The sequence below is a fragment of the Antedon mediterranea genome, chromosome 1, assembly GCF_964355755.1.
Source record: "Antedon mediterranea chromosome 1, ecAntMedi1.1, whole genome shotgun sequence".
In the NCBI taxonomy this organism is placed as follows: Eukaryota; Metazoa; Echinodermata; class Crinoidea; order Comatulida; family Antedonidae; genus Antedon; species Antedon mediterranea.
Genome location: NC_092670.1, coordinates 4,779,395 through 4,796,880, shown reverse-complemented (window position 1 = coordinate 4,796,880; position 17,486 = coordinate 4,779,395). Strand labels below are relative to the sequence as shown.

At 36.5% G+C, this 17,486-nt stretch overlaps 1 long non-coding RNA gene across 1 annotated transcript; it reads right to left on the bottom strand.

The window, feature by feature from the left end:
* Positions 1-8,536: 8,536 nt before the first annotated feature.
* On the bottom strand, positions 8,537-17,318 carry LOC140054256 (uncharacterized). The gene is made up of 3 exons (XR_011846500.1): positions 17,196-17,318; positions 13,542-13,619; positions 8,537-11,492 (listed from the first exon to the last, which is right to left on the bottom strand). It is a non-coding gene; the product is annotated as an uncharacterized lncRNA (long non-coding RNA).
* Positions 17,319-17,486: the final 168 nt, after the last annotated feature.

Sequence of the window (17,486 nt, the reverse complement as noted above, 5' to 3'; positions counted from 1 at the left end):
TAAGTGTTTCCCTTAACCTAAGTGCGAATGGTGAATACGGCCACTGCTCTTTATCAACAATGTCAAAATGAATGTGATCAGACGACACTATAAACATAATCTGACGTACAAACACCAATGTTTGCTATTGTACTTTCGTCATGTGTGAAGTGCCCAATTGATTGATTGATTAATAATGAAGTGTGCTTTTATGCACTCATTATTTCCAATAGCGTAACATTAATTTGTCTTTTAAATTGGCAATGTTTGGTCAAGTTTTTGTGACCCAGTAGTCGCGAATTTAAATGAGATTAATTATTTTTTTGTTTCAAAAAGAATTCCGTAACTAAGCGCTAATGCTCTAATCTCTCTACTATACTTTATTTACATTCTGTAGTAAATTTTGAAGGGTTTTGAACCCAGTACCATTTAGCCACAGAGCTGGCTTGCAGAAAACCAACTGCATATCATCCAAAATGTCCTAATTTTGTCATCATTTATGCGTTATTTATTATTTCTACCTCAGACGTTCAGAAAAAAAAAATTCCGCGGACCGATTCTGATCCACCCACAATTTATTCCATTCAGGTATTGTCCTTGGATAATAAGTATGACAATACAAATCTTTCTTGGTAATTGCTCTAGGCCTATGTTTTTTTATTTACCGATACTGGATTGTCGAATGGTGGTGACGTTATAACTCTTTGGGTAACCGTTATTCTTTTAAATACATGCGTCCCTTGTCCCATGGGTTTTTGCTTTATCGTGTAATCATTTGGGATAAAGCATGCAATAATCTAAACATTGTTTGGAGTTAATAATCAAACTTGTTCAGGTGTAGGCTCATTAGTATGTTTAGGCCTACACATTCGCTTTTTGTAAATGATAATAAACCCTATAAGGCATGTGATGAGTAGACAACACAAGGCAACAACACTAACTAGTATAACATCAGTATTCTTTGCAATTGACATGTGGGAATCGATCTGATTACTTGAATGATTTCCTTGTTTATATGTACTGAGCGGCGGTGGTGAACGTGTTAATGTAGGCCTAAGTTGATCACACGGTGAGCTGTTGTTTACCACGATCTTAAACTTATAATAGTAATAATCACTGCTATTTGAAGCACATCGGAGTAAATAATTGCCTTCAGTCTCATTTGCCACGCTAAAAAAAATTAAAACTGCCTTTCCTTCGTGATAAGTGATATTACAATTTGCTGTTGACACCGCACAATTGATTACGTTACTTTCTCGAACAAGATTGATCTCGGATATACCATTGCAAAGAAAATCGACTTTTAAGTCACATCTAAGCGTAGCGTTGTATTGTGGTGGATTATTTTCGGGTGTTCTTGCCTCTTTAACAACACTAAGTAAGAAGTCATATGTAAAATGGTTATTGAGGCCCTGCAGGATAATCATATACTCCCCATAGTCGGTGTTCTTCACTCGGGGTAATGTATATGTTAACAACAATGTTTTGGTATCAGTTAAAGATATTTTTAAGTCACCGTCAGTATATCTATATCCGTCTTTTATAACTGAGGTGTTAAATTCATTTGTAGGAACATGACCGAAGCTGTGTTTTGCTTCAAAATGTGTTTCAACCACTGCAGTAAAATTATCCCTATGATGTTCAGCTTTGGTAACTACAAAAACGCTTTGGCACACGAACATGTAATATAGAACTGGCTTCATCATCATGTCCTGCAAAACACAAACGACAAGTATAATTTCACAACATTTTTAGAACATGAATAAATGAATGAATTACTAATTTGTTGCATTGCGAATAGAAACGAATGGGAAACTGATACAGTCCCATGGGTGGGTATCGGCAAAATCCTCGGCCCAACCATTATTAATTTTAAACCATAGTTCACAATAAAATACCACAAACGTCATAACAACGACGTACCGTTATATTACGGTAAAGCTTGGTTCCCACTAGAAGGCAACGCAGCGACGTATCGACGCAAAGTGCTGTATCGCGTAATCACAAGTGAGAACCGACGACGCAACAGTGCTGGCAAACATTGCAGGTTTGATTTCACGAAAGCGGGGCAAACACAATTATTAGAATGGCATTTTCTTACGTTGCGTATATTGCGTTACGTTGCGTCGCTAGTGGGAACCACGCTTAAGCGTGGTTCCCACTAGCGACGCAACACAAGGACGTAACGGCAACGCAAGTGAATTGACCCATCACAAGCGATGGCTTATTCGCTTGTGCTAAAGCTTGGTTCCCACTAGAACGCAACGCAAGGACGTAAACGCAACGCAAGTGTGTTAACCAATGACAAGCGAAGTTATAGACAGTTAGCAATCACAAGCGAATAAGCCATCGCTTGTGATTGGTCAATCCACTTGCGTTGCGTTACGTCCTTGCGTTGCGTCGCTAGTGGGAACCACGCTTAACTGTCTATAACTTCGCTTGTCATTGGTTAAAACGCTTGCGTTGCGTTTACGTCCTTGCGTTACGTTCTAATTGGAACCAAGCTTTAATGAGCATTCCATTTTGTAATCATGTTCTAAGTATTACCAGGTCAATAATAATCGCAACCGCAAAATGACGTTTAATAAGATAACATGCCGTAACCATTAAGATGGCGTAATAGTTATTAATATACAATCATTCTCACAGATTTCCTAAATAGACTATAAGGCTATGAATGAGGTAGGTGCCACCCGGAGAGGTAGAAATTCTCATATGACTTTTCTAGACCAGTTTTTTCTGGGGAATCCAAATATATTGGGTAAACGGGCTGTAACCTGAGAACTTTCGCGTGAGGGCGCTTTTTAAAAAATGGCTGCCAGTTACAGTAGACTATGATATCTTGGCAACCACTGGTCATAGAGAGGTGATTTTGGTGTCAAATTATTCGGAATGTACATGTTCCTATTTGATGTAATAGAACATTTTGTCAGAAAATGGCCGGAAATACCTCTATTGACCTTTGACCCAATATCTAACAGATATCATATCTCCGTAACTACTCGACACAGAAAGTTGTAATTGGTGTCAAACTCTCCAGAATATAGATGTTTATATTCAGACTAATAGAACATTATCTGTAAAAATGACCGGAAATAACGTTACTGACCTTTGACCCAAAATGCAAGACATTTCTCCCATCTGATCACGTTAATCTTGTCAATTAATTCATTTTGTGCCAATTGGAGGTTGACATTCTCATATTATTTTCTGGACCAGTTTTTCATGTGCAATCCGAATATATGAGATAAATAAGCCATAACAAGGCCAAGAATTTAATTCTTTTACTACATACATGCTTCCCTTTAGTGTTTCAGACTGTATGTCGTGTATTAATCTTCAAGATCGCTCACATCACTGCAATCTGAAAAGTCTTCATATTCATTATGTGTAAACAGTTCCTGGACATCAGTGGGAATCACTGTCTCAATCCATTTAGGCTCCATTTGTTCGTTCCATCCATTGTGTGTACTGTTGTTGACAAAATCATTGACGTCTGCTGATTGCCATTCTTTAGTAATGAAGTGTGCTCTAAGTATATGAAACTCAAGGGTCTGCTGACATAGTGGCAGTAATTATATATCTGTAATCTTGTTGTGTCTGGAAAACTTTCTGTTGAAGATATCATATCTTGGTTGATTTACACTTTTCCCCTTCACTCCATACAATAGTGAAACATACTCTTCAAATTCCTCATACAACTCTTTTGATGGAACATCTGACACTCCAAGGTTGCAGAATGTGTCAACAAATTTTGCTTTTGATTCCAGAAGCTTCCAGCAGGTACGTTTTCCTTTCCGAAAGAAAGCGGAGTTATAATCGTTACCTGTGAAAGCATGGAATCCAATAAGGGATGATTTCTGCGCTTTTGTTAAATCAATGTCACTCAATTTCAGTACCTTTCGGTATTTCCCAGTGTTTGTATCAATAATTACCCTCTGCCCATCATCTATGAAACTAGATAGTGCAATGACTGGAATATCAATGTCTCCAGAATGGGAACGAATTATTGCTACGCCTTGATTGTTATTTGTTAAAGCATGCTTTGCATGCAGGATGACTTTCGTGTAGGCTTCTTCTTCCGGCTACTATTAAGCTCCGGAACCAATACAACATCTTAGTTAGTAACGTAGATGTATTCTTTGTACGATGAAAAGTAGATAACATCACTCCTCATATCTGTTAGAATGCTTTCTTTCTTTGACACTAGTACACAGCGAATAAGCTCAATCAATCTGGTCTTGTTCTCGCCGTTGGCAAGGAAATTGTTGAAATCACGGGCCAACTTTGATATTGTTGAGCTTACAATTACTTTTGGTGCAATACCGCGTATGTTTCTCTCAACAGACTTAATGCTTTTTGGTAGGTATGCATCGGTAACAATATCAACACGCTTGTATCCTTTAGGGATGCTGTTGAAAACCTTTGCTACAAGATCCTCGTACGTATCAGGGTAAGATGTAAATGTTCTGATTAATGCCATCAAGTCAACAACATAGGCAATGACAGTAGCCTTTGCTGGCAGTGCCCGACCAGGATCTATAACATCTGTTGAACTTTCGATGAGAATTTCCATTAGGACAATTTTCTGAGTTGTTCGTCTTGTCCCATCTGCATTAGCAAGGCTTAGCGGGACAGGGGTAAGTGGATACTCAAAGGCTTTCTTAAAGTCAATTATTCTACCAAGCTTTGTTGAGGTGGCAAGAAGCTTTCCTAAAACATCCCGATTAGCTTATATTACTCTTACTTTCCCATTTGCCTTGATTTCGAGTTTCTTCCCACTATTCGAAAATAAAGTGAGATGATGTTATGGATCCTGGTCGAGCACTGCGAGAAACAGACGCGGTATTGCACCAAAAGTAATTGTAAGCTCAAAAATATCAAAGTTGCCCCGTGATTTTAACAATTTCCTTGCCAACGGCAAAAACAAGACCAGATTGATTGAGCTTATTCGCTGTGTACTAGTGTCAAAGAAAGAAAGCATTCTAACAGATATGAGGAGTGATGTTATCTACTTTTCATCGTACAAAGAATGCATCTACGTTACTAACTGAGATGTTGTATTGGTTCCGGAGCTTAATAGTAGTCAAGAAGAAGCCGACACGAAAGTCATCCTGCATGCAAAGCATGCTTTAACAAATAACAATCAAGGCGTAGCAATAATTCGTTCCCATTCTGGAGACTTTGACATTCCAGTCATTTCACTATCTCATTTCATTGATGATGGGCAGAGGGTAATTATTGATACAAACACTGGGAAATACCGAAATGTACTGAAATTGAGTGACATTGATTTAACAAAAGCGCAGAAATCATCCCTTATTGGATTCCATGCTTTCACAGGTAACAAGTATAACTCCGCTTTCGTTCGGAAAGGAAAATGTACCTGCTGGAAGCTTCTGGAATCAAACAAAATGTGTTGACACATTCTGCAACCTTGGAGTGTCAGATGTTCCATCAAAAGAGTTGTATGAGGAACTTGAAGAGTATGTTTCACCATTGTATGGAGTGAAGGGGAAAAGTGTAAATCAAGCAAGATATGATATCTTCAACAGAAAGTTTTCCAGACACAACAAGATTACAGATATATCATTACTGCCACTATGTCAGCAGACCCTTGAGTTTCATATACTTAGAGCAAACTTCATTACTAAAGAATAGCAATCAGCAGACGTCAATGATTTTGTCAACAACAGTACACACAATGGATGGAACGAACAAATGGAGCCTAAATGGATTGAGACAGTGATGCCCACTGATGTCCAGGAACTGTTTACACATAATGAATATGAAGACTTTTCAGATTGCAGTGATGTGAGCGATCTTGAAGATTAATACACGACATACAGACTGAAACACTAAAGGGAAGCATGTATGTAGTAAAAGAATTAAATTCTTGGCCTTGTTATGGCTTATTTATCTCATATTACTCGGATTGCACATGAAAAACTGGTCAAGAAAATAATATGAGAATGTCAACCTCCAATTGGCACAAAATGAATTAATTGACAGGATTAACGTGATCAGATAGGAGAAATGTCTTTCATTTTGGGTCAAAGGTCAGTAACGTTATTTCCGGTCATTTTTACAGATAATGTTCTAATAGTTTGAATATAAACATCTATATTTTGGAGAGTTTGACACCAATTACAACTTTCTGTGTCCAGTAGTTACGGAGATATGATATCTGTTAGATATTGGGTCAAAGGTCAATAGAGGTATTTCCGGCCATTTTCTGACAAAATGTTCTATTACATCAAATAGGAACATGTACATTCCGAATAATTTGACACCAAAATCAACTCTCTATGACCAGTGGTTGCCAAGATATCATAGTCTACTGTAACTGGCAGCCATTTTGAAAAAAGCGCCCTCACGCGAAAGTTCTCAGGTTACAGCCCGTTTACCCAATATATTTGGATTCCCCAGAAAAAACTGGTCTAGAAAAGTTATATGAGAATTTCTACCTCTCCGGGTGGCACCTACCTCATTCATAGCCTAGTCTAAAAGTGTACCGAGTATATACATACATTGTCGATGACAGCGCATAGTGATGCAGAACATAAACATAAATTGTTCATTATTTAGCCTATATTTCTTCTATACCTGAACATAATTAGCTCATACATAACGAGCGGTAAGAATTAACAATTGGCTAATGTTTTTATATAGGCCTAGAGCCAAACATCGCAGGTTTGATTTCACGAAAGCGGGGCAAACACAATTATTAGAATGGCATTTTCTTACGTTGCGTAGATTGCGTTACGTTGCGTCGCTAGTGGGAACCACGCTTAAGCGTGGTTCCCACTAGCGACGCAACACAAGGACGTAACGGCAACGCAAGTGAATTGACCAATCACAAGCGATGGCTTATTCGCTTGTGCTAAAGCTTGATTCCCACTAGAACGCAACGCAAGGACGTAAACGCAACGCAAGTGTGTTAACCAATGACAAGCGAAGTTATAGACAGTTAGCAATCACAAGCGAATAAGCCATCGCTTGTGATTGGTCAATTCATTTGCGTTGCGTTACGTCCTTGCGTTGCGTCACTAGTGGGAACCACGCTTAACTGTCTATAACTTCGCTTGTCATTGGTTAAAACGCTTGCGTTGCGTTTACGTCCTTGCGTTACGTTCTAATGGGAACCAAGCTTTAATGAGCATTCCATTTTGTAATCATGTTCTAAGTATTACCAAGTCAATAATAATCGCAACCGCAAAATGACGTTTAATAAGATAACATGCCGTAACCATTAAGATGGCGTAATATTTGTTAATATACAATCATTCTCACAGATTTCCTAAAGTGTACCGAGTATACATACATTGTCGATGACAGCGCATAGTGATGCAGAACATAAACATAAATTGTTCATTATTTAGCCTATATTTCTTCTATACCTGAACATAATTAGCTCATACATAACGAGCGGTAAGAATTGACAATTGGCTAATGTCGAACACTGTGTGTAGACAAATGGCATGTCATTTACGGGGTTCGAACGCTCTATTTTGTGACTTTGTTAATACAGAACTATAACAGCTATCTCGCAATCCGTTAGATACAATCGTAATTCATGATGTGCTCTTCACGTTACCCAGTACTTAGTTACGATACGTGACTATATAGAAGACTATAACAAGAATGCTTGCCCAACTGAAGTAACAGAAATACGTTTTAATATAGGCCTAGAGCCAATCACTTATACAGCAACGACCACAATGCCCGATCAGCATCAGGTAATGCGTTGTATTTTAATAAATTATATTGTACTTACAACGTCAGTAAAACATAGATAAAATCGTAGCTAACATGTTGCTTCTTAAATTTGTATAGTGCTTGAACAACGAAAGAACTCTGCAGCCTGCCTACATTTTATAAAATTTAAATAAATCTTTGGAAAATACCCACTCTCCCCAAAATATCGATGATGATGATAATGATGTAATAACCACGGAAGCATACATTGCTTTGTTTGTTTGTTTTAGCGGACAGGGGTGTATCATCATGATCCTGATATGTATTATATTAGGAATTAGGAATTTCCTATAATGAAATTCCTCGCTAATCTCTTACGCTCAGATGATTCTTAAGCATTGTCAAATAAAATTATGAGAAAATTATAATGAATATTGCAGCCACGGTCACAAATCAGTGTTATAGTAAGTAGTAGCATGAATTAATACCGTCAAAACCCGTTTTGGTCAAAAAACATTGTTTGTTAAATATTGAATTTCATTGTTGAGTTGAAAAGGTGCCGGTGTAATACATTATTTCAATTCCTTCTGGGCAATTTAGTTCGAGTATATACTCGCCCAATATCAGAAACCATTAATAGACCTAATATGACAATGTAACTGTAGTTGTGTCGAGGGCCAAGACAATAACGATGGCACAACATTATTCAATGTACAAAATATAATACTTATTCAATCAACAGTGAGATTATAACAACAATGTGAAAATGTAGTGATTCTGACTGATAGTCTTGAGAATCAATACCCAAACTATCTAACTTAACTACAAAACATATATTTATATTAAGGGGACAGGAAGGATGATGACTGATTAAATTAAATTGACTTTCCTTGGAAGACCCACCTCAGGAGGAATGTTCCAAGTTAAGTAGGCATCGGGGAGAGTAAGGGGGTGAATAGTTGTGTGGGTTTGGTCCCACCATATTACTCTGAAAATGACAACTTGACAACGAATTAGAAATAACTGATTTAAACAAAGAAAATAGAAAAATTCAAGAAACAAAATGCTTATAAAATGAAAAACCACCATTTAAATATCAATTTCATTAAATATATGAAAATCAGCTCTTAAATAATAATTGCAAAATACAACACTACTATTATGCAAATGAGTGTATATGTTAATCCAAGGAGGCATTTATAAGGTGTTGTTAATTAGGCTTATAATATGTCGACAACACTCATCGAACAAGAACACTTACTATATTGTAACCAGGGCTAATACAGCCTCAAATAACAAAAATATATTATAGTAGGCATTGCTATTATTTATAGGCCTACTTACCGTACCGCTAAACGCAGTTGAAAGTTGCAAAATAACACATTGTAAGAAAGTGCGTCCGTCTTCGAAGAAAAAAAGAACACAATTGGGCCTATCACTCTTCTTTACAATGTTTGATGTTTCTAAATACGTAAATCACATGTTTTCGGGAATTTCCCATTAGACTCAGCCTGGTAAATCCCCCAACATTTGCATATATATTGCTGCTCTTTAAACTGCCCCTTTCATGCACATTAAATGTTATGAATCAACCATGTAGTAAAAATTAATATTTATTTTTTCCTACATGATACAACTCGCCTCGTTTAATCAATTTCATGGACACTCCGTTTAGAGTTAGGATTTAGAATATACCACCGGTGAATATACAGTATAATTACTAACGGTACTCAAGGCAGCGAAGCCATTAATTAGATTCGTCCATTCGAAGAATATTGTCACGATGTTAAATCTTTCTAGATTGAAACAATGGAACTAAATGCAAATTATAGAACAGGACACCGTATATGAATTCCCTTACCTTTTTCAAACATTAACTTATAGGTCAAGATGATTCGCCAATAATCAATGCTTCACACATTGCTTTTTTAAGGAATTCAATTTATTTTTAAATAGTTATAATAAAGACTTCGAACTTACTAATTCACAATTTATACATATTTATAATCCACATTTTGCGTCACGAGGCTTAAGGCCACTTTACACAGACGAGCGTTAACGTTAATTTAAATTAATTTATAGGCCTATGTTATTACTTATGGCCATTTGTACACAACGCGGATTGGACCGGATGGGCGGTTTCCGAGATACAAATTCGACGTTGGACAAGTTACGCGGTTTTCCGCTTGCCGTTAACGCTTGTCTGTGTAAACAGGCCTTTACACTTTTGCTCCTGTTTAATACAACAAACTAAGAATGTAAAATTAAACTGTACAATTTTTATTACAAGTGAAAAAAAGATGCAGTAAAGTCGCATACAGGCCTAATATAACAACATTTCATTACACACAGAATACATTACAAAGTTGTGTGTAGTTGCTTGCTTATGAATTGGTTAAACTGCCTAAATGAGGAGAAGGGACCCTTATTAATTATATTATCTTACAGAATATGTGGGGGTGCCAATTATGACCTCATCCCATAATTGGAGATGAGTATAGTTAGTTTTTAGATGAAACTTATATGACATCTTTAGGTAGAAACGTTAGATGACATCATATCAACTTTTATTATTATTTGGTATACCGTATAGTACACAACAGTTAAATTTATGGAGCCCTTGGAAGTACAAAGTACAAATGGTGTGCTTGTTTACAATACATTATTATATCAAAAGCATTGTACAAATTTTATTATAGAAAGTTTAGTACAGTGTAACAATTAAAATGTATTAAAAATCGTGTGGTAGGTTGCTATATACAGGTCAAAGAGAAAGTTCGAAGCCAAGCCTGGCCTTTTTAGATTATTTTCTCATTTTTTATGGATAACTTGAATTTTAAATCATTGTTACGAAAAAGAAATTCTCACTTTTTGGCGTAAGATGAAAATTTGCATTATATTAAAGAGTAAACTACTCTCCAATCCCGCTAATTTTTCATAAAATTACAAAAACGTATGTTTATATTACTTGACTAGACCAAAAGCATCAATATCTAACCAGTTTCTCTTTCGTGAAAAAGAAGCAATAGTTACTTGATGATGCTTTTAATAGGTGAATACCTAGGCCTATATTAATAGGCCCAATAAGTCAAGTCAGTAATATCCATTCATTGACATTTCTTGTATAACAATCAAAAAATAATGTAAGTAATATTTCAGCAGAAACATATACATTTAGACATTTACCGATGATGAACGGTATTTATCATCAGATGAGTCAGTTTTCTTTTTGTAAATAACCCGTTTTAAAAATAATATTAATAGGAATAACATAATTACAATTAGGCCTACACACACAGTAACAACTATTTTACCAACATTGTTTGCTGTTTGCGAGTTGACTAGATGATCTAAACTAGGGGTAAAATCATTCATGGTTGTACTCAAAAGAGATTGCTGTGTGGTTGTGCCTAGTAAGTGGCGTATTTGTGAAAGCTTCTGCTCGTTACTATTCGTACATGTGCCGTTGTTAATGTTATTAACAACAATCTTGAATGACTGTTCATTCACAACCCCGGTAGTATCCCTACAAATCAGGTTGTACGTTCCTTCGGTGTCGTTCGTCACAGTAAAAAACGTTATATAAATCTTTCCTTCATGTTTGGTTAGATTGCAAATGCGTTCTTCTTCAGAGCAATATATTTTCACTTTGTTTTGATCAACCATAAACATTTCTCCCTGCTGTAGTATTCCAGTGTAGGAAACATTCAGTTTCATTGGACATCCGAGTGTAGCATTGTGTTGTGATATTGGGCTGCTTGCAGATGTGACGCACAAAAAGCTAAACATCAATGCTCCTATCATTATCATCATAACTACAAAAAAATGAGGTACTGTTAAGGCCAATACAGACGGGAGGAAACGGTTAACGATAAGCAGAAAACAAACATCGAGTCTATGTTATTGCTTATGACCATTCGGAGCGGACGGGCGGCTGAGCGGGACGCGATATTTTTTTCGTACATAAGTTCGTTGGAGACCCTTCATGAAACGTCACAAAATAAACATGAATATTCATTATTCATAAGGTGTGACGTAAGAATAATGTACGAAAAGAAAAATCGGGAGCGGGACAGATTCTACGTTGAACAAGTTAAGCCTGTTTTCCTGTCGACGTTATTCGACGCTATCGTTAACAAAAATCGGCGATCTTCAACGTAAACATAGACATTTTAACGATTTACAGGAAAAGGGACTTTTTTAACTAACGACGACACTACAAAATGTCGGCGATTTACAGGAAAAGGTGTAATAATCGACGGTAATCGACGCTGCAAGTCGCGATCGTTGACAATCGCAAGAGTTGAATCCAGTTCAACTCTAGCGATATCGCAACGCTAAAACGTAAGAACTGACCAATCATCATGGCGATACAGTACATGACGTCACATAATTGAGGGCAAATTCTCCTGATTACATTTTATTTTTGTTGCATCGCGGCGCGGTCAAAGCTAGGCCTAACTCCGGTCTTCTTTCTCGACGTCGTCGTAACGCGCAAAAATGAATAGAGGACTCCCCTGCCTCTAGCAGTAGGCTCACAGTGTAGGACACGTGGGCCTAGGCATACTAATATCTCTATACTGATGGTTCTTCGTTTTCAGTAGGCCTATCCTAGTCCAAATAGCATTTTGGACTAGGCTGAAGACTTTGACCTACCTAATATCCCCGCGCCTACTTTCCGGAACATCATTTTATAGTAACTTTGGTATTAAGGCTAGGCCTAGCTTTGACCTCGCCGCGATGCAACAAAAATAAATGTAGTCAGCAGAAGTTGCCATCAATTATGTGACGTCATGTGCTGTATCGCCATGATGATTGGTCAGTTCTTACGTTTTAGCGTTGCGATATCGCTAGAGTTGATCTGGATTCAACTCTTGCGATTGTCAACGATCGCGACTTGTAGCGTCGATCACCGTCGATTATTACACCATGTTAACGATTTACAGGAAAAGGTAATCGCTATCGTTATCATTTCAACTTGATTGTTTCAAACGATCGTCGTTGAACTTTTAACGATCAACGACGATAGCGTCTACTAACGTCGACAGGAAAACAGGCATAAAGACGATCGTTTAAGCCTGTTTTCCTGTCGACGTTTTCAAACGTTCGTCGTTGAACTTTTAACGATTAACGATGATAGCGTCGACTAACGTCGACAGGAAAACAGGCTTAAGGCATACTAATATCTCTATACTGATGGTTCTTCGTTCTCAGTAGGCCTATCCTAGTCCAAATAGAATTTTGGACTACGCTGAAGACTTGACCTACCTAATATTCCCGCACTTACTTTCCGGAACATCATTTTATAGTAACTTTGGTAAGGCTAGGCATAGCTTTGACCGCGCCGCGATGCAACAAAAATAAATGTAGTAAGCAGAATTTGCCATCAATTTGCTGTATCGCCATGATGATTGGTCAGTTCTTACGTTTTAGCGTTGCGATATCGCTAGAGTTGAACTGGATTCAACTCTTGCGATTGTCAACGATCGCGACTTGTAGCGTCGGTTACCGTCGATTATTACACCTTTTCCTGTAAATCGCCGACATTTTGTATCGTCGTCGTTAGTTAAAAAAGTACCTTTTCCTGTAAATCGTTAAAATGTTAATGTTTACGTAGAAGATCGCCGATTTTTGTTAACGATAGCGTCGAATAACGTCGACAGGAAAACAGGCTTAACGCGTATGAGTGGGCCTACGACGTTCGACACGAACAAGTTTATAGGAAGGAGTAGGCCTACACTTGTATACAAACCAAACGGGAAGGTGCAGCAGACACTTCAAGACATGAGGCACTTGTGCTACCTGTTTTACTGAAAAACCTCTTACATAGCTATATTAGCATAAGGAAACAAATACATACTTACCTCAATATTACTTATCAATAACTCAATGTTAGAACTGTGGCCAATATAACGTACCGTAGGCCTACGTGAAGAAATGTACTATAAAGAAAATGCATGGGGTAACAATAAATAGTAAGTTGGAATTTACGGCGGGTTTTTTTATGCCTATAAATAATAAATTTCGTAATCCTTGTTCGATGATGCGCGAATTAATATGAGTCATCTATAAAATCGGCCGGTGGTATGACAAGCAATTTTGATCATTTTATCTCTTAATTTAAGAAACTTCGTAACATTGTGTAGGTCTACATACCCAAGAGGTAGTAAGAGGGACGGGGTATTAATTGGTTGGGTGGACAATGTAGTGGGTGACAAGATCAATTACTGCTTTATAATTTAAAATATTTAAAAATGTTATAAATCTACAAATTGTAAGGTAAAGTTTTTTTTATAGCCATTGTGTTTTGCCATAAGATTAAATCCCAAAATAAAAAATCATGATCAATGATCTCCGAGATTCTCGGCATGTGTAGGCCTATTATAGCTTGAGATCGTTTGTGGTACATTCGGGGGTACATTGCTCCACGCGCATAGGCCCACAGGTTCATATTCTATTCTAGCCCACTGAGAGGTGGAGTTGAGCCTTATTGCTATAACAACATCCTCTAATCAACACACTAACATACAAAATAAAATGTTTAGGCCTATAGTCCAGTCAAAAATCACCCTCACCATGGTATAAGAACGTACCCTAATAAAATTTCACCCGTAGGTTCTATGTATATAGGTAATAACATTTCTTGATGTTGCGTCTTGCAAAACTTGGGATTTTACGAGAAAATTAGACTTTTATACCTAATTTATAACCACCTCATGTCGTATTATTGTGTACAGCGAATGCGACGAAGCGTGACTGAAATTACGAGACGCCGTTAGCGCCCGTTGAAAAATGCATTAACAAAGCTAAAAACCTACAAAACTAATAGTTTATACAATGATTTAAATATAGTTTACAATAAATTGTATAATAAAATACATAACATATAGAGAAAACTCAAATATAAACTAAAATATTTACAGATATGTGTTTAAAAATGTACAAATCAAAATGGCCTTCCATAAAATAAAGTGCGCCCTCATGAGTCATACTTTTATCGGACTTGTATAATGAATGGTTATACAAGGCATAAATGTACGAAACCCGATGCGGTTTATTAGTAATTGCCTTTTTTTTACGCAAGAGGCAGAATATTTTATTTTCACAAATTTATTTATATTTTTTATCATGGAAAAAAGGATTGTATATATTTAAACACATTACAACCTCCAGTATACCATCATGATGGATAAAGTGTATATTTGTATATCTGCTGGAGCGTAATGATTTACTAGTTCTGCTGGTTTTATTTTGGACATTTTTGTTTCCACAGCATTCCTTGCGTGGATATCACAATGCATTGCATATTTTGAACTGCCATTCGCGATTATAATCTTAATTAGAGTAAGAACCAATCATTTAAGGATAATCAATTACGCGTAGGCCTATACGAAGATACTACCTCAAGTAGGCCTTTCACTTTCCTACAATTATTTAGAGCGTATCAAAGGGGCTGGTCGGGATTCGTCTAAATCAACATTTTTCATTTTCCCTTTTCACCCGCCACCACCAACCACTTCCCCCACTGCCAATGAGGAGGAGTTGCCGGTTTGATCCTCTCTGAATCCGTCTGGCCTCCACATCGTACCGATGTGTGAAGTTTGAGCCAATAAACGTCATTCATGACGATTCTTTAAGTTCGAAGTCGTCTTCCAGAATTCAAAGTATTCTAAAGTTAACGTATTTTCCCGTTTTTCCACCATTCACATTTCACTAAATAAAAGAGAGTGAGATGTGGGAGTGTGATGTAAGATTCGCGAGAAACGACAACATACTGTATTACCCAATTCTCCTTTTTTTAAGACGTGACGTAATAAATACATTATAAAGTTTTTTTGGTGGAGAGTAGTCCTACAATGATAATTATTATTGGACATTTTATACACAAAAGCATGTCATAAACGATTGGTTCACCTCCACGGCCTGACCTGAAAGTTCTAACTTGGGACGAGAAAGTAAAGTCCACAAAAAACTTTTTATATGCATTTATTTCAAATATTGTTTTCCGCCGAGTCCGACGCATTTTAATGAATTTGAATAATATTTATAAAGCTTGGAAGAACACTGTAGTTTAATTTGTTGGCTTATTCAATTGCTTATAAATGACGTTTTAAACTTAAAAGATGTAGGCTATTGTCCCAAAAAGTGAAGATGAAGATTAGTTATTAAACATAAAAGAATAACAAAGTTATCCGTCAGACGTCTCAAACATAAAGAATATTCGGTGGCAGGATTACATTTTCTAAAAGACGAAATTGTCTCACACATCATACGATATGGATGAATCAATTCAAAGAAACTTAAACAAAACTAACAATCACAAGGATTAACTTTGTTGCGGATAACCAATAAGAAAATATTTCAGACGACTTTATTCATTTAAATCGTATACGCGAAATGGACTGTCATATAAAAATGATTCTCACTCAAATTAACATTGACTATAATCGCGAATATACAATGCATTGTGATATCCACGCAAGTAATGCTGTGAAAAAAAGAATGTCCAGAATAAAACTAGGTAGATAGGCCCTAACTAGGAGATCATTACGCTTTAGCAGATATACAATACGGCGCAATTCACTTAATCCATCATGATGGTAGACTGGAGGTTGTAATGTGTTTAAATATATACAATCCTTTTTTCCATGATAAAAAATAGAAATATATTTGTGAAAATATAATATTCTGCCTCTTGCAGAGGCAATAACTAACAAATCGCATCGGGTTTCGTATATTAATGCCTTGTAAAACCATTCCATACAAGTCCGATAAAAGTATGACTCGTGAGGGCGCACTTTATTTTATGGAAGGCCATTTTGATTTGTACATTTTTAAACACATATCTGTAAATATTTTAGTTTATATTTGAGTTTTCTCTATATGTTATGTATTTTATTATACAATTTATTGTAAACTATATTTAAATCATTGTATAAACTATTAGTTTTGTAGGTTTTTAGCTTTGTTAATGCATTTTTCAACGGGCGCTAACGGCGTCTCGTAATTTCAGTCACGCTTCGTCGCATTCGCTGTACACAATAATACATGAGGCGGTTATAAATTGGGTATAAAAGTCTAATTTTCTCGTAAAATCCCAAGTTTTGCAAGACGCAACATCAAGAAATGTTATTACCTATATACGTAGAACCTACGGATGAAATTTTATTAGGGTACGTTCTTATACCATGGTGAGGGTGATTTTTGACTGGACTACTATCTATGAATTGAAGAATTTATAATAAACATTGCTGTTAATGACGTTTATATAATGAATCTTTCACAACAATGCAAACGTGTTTAAAGAGCATGTATGGACATTGTGCTTTACAATAATATAATTACCGGATATCACTAAATTTACATACGAAGCATTGTATAGTATATTCAAGGAATTCTACCTCCATACCCAAAGCAATGAACAATACAAAAGCATAGGGGTGTGTTGCATTGTTGCTTATCATGTAGGCCTACTTTGATACTATAGATTGTGACTGAGAATCCATGATTGTACTTACATTATTTAGTCAAACGTAGTTGAGGTTGAAAATAAGAGCTGTTTATTATAACTTTACTAGGAGCGGTATCATACACCATATTCCCGACGACGGATGATAATAGTACTGCAATACATGATCGCATTCGCATGGTAATACACCCACTCCAAAAATATCGATTACAAAACAGTTTTTTTCACTACCGTAGGAATTTCCAAATCCAAAAATACATTTACTAATTATTGTGTACAGAGAGTAATAGTAATAGGCCTATGCCTATTTCCATCAGCATACTGTAGTACGTCGTAAGCC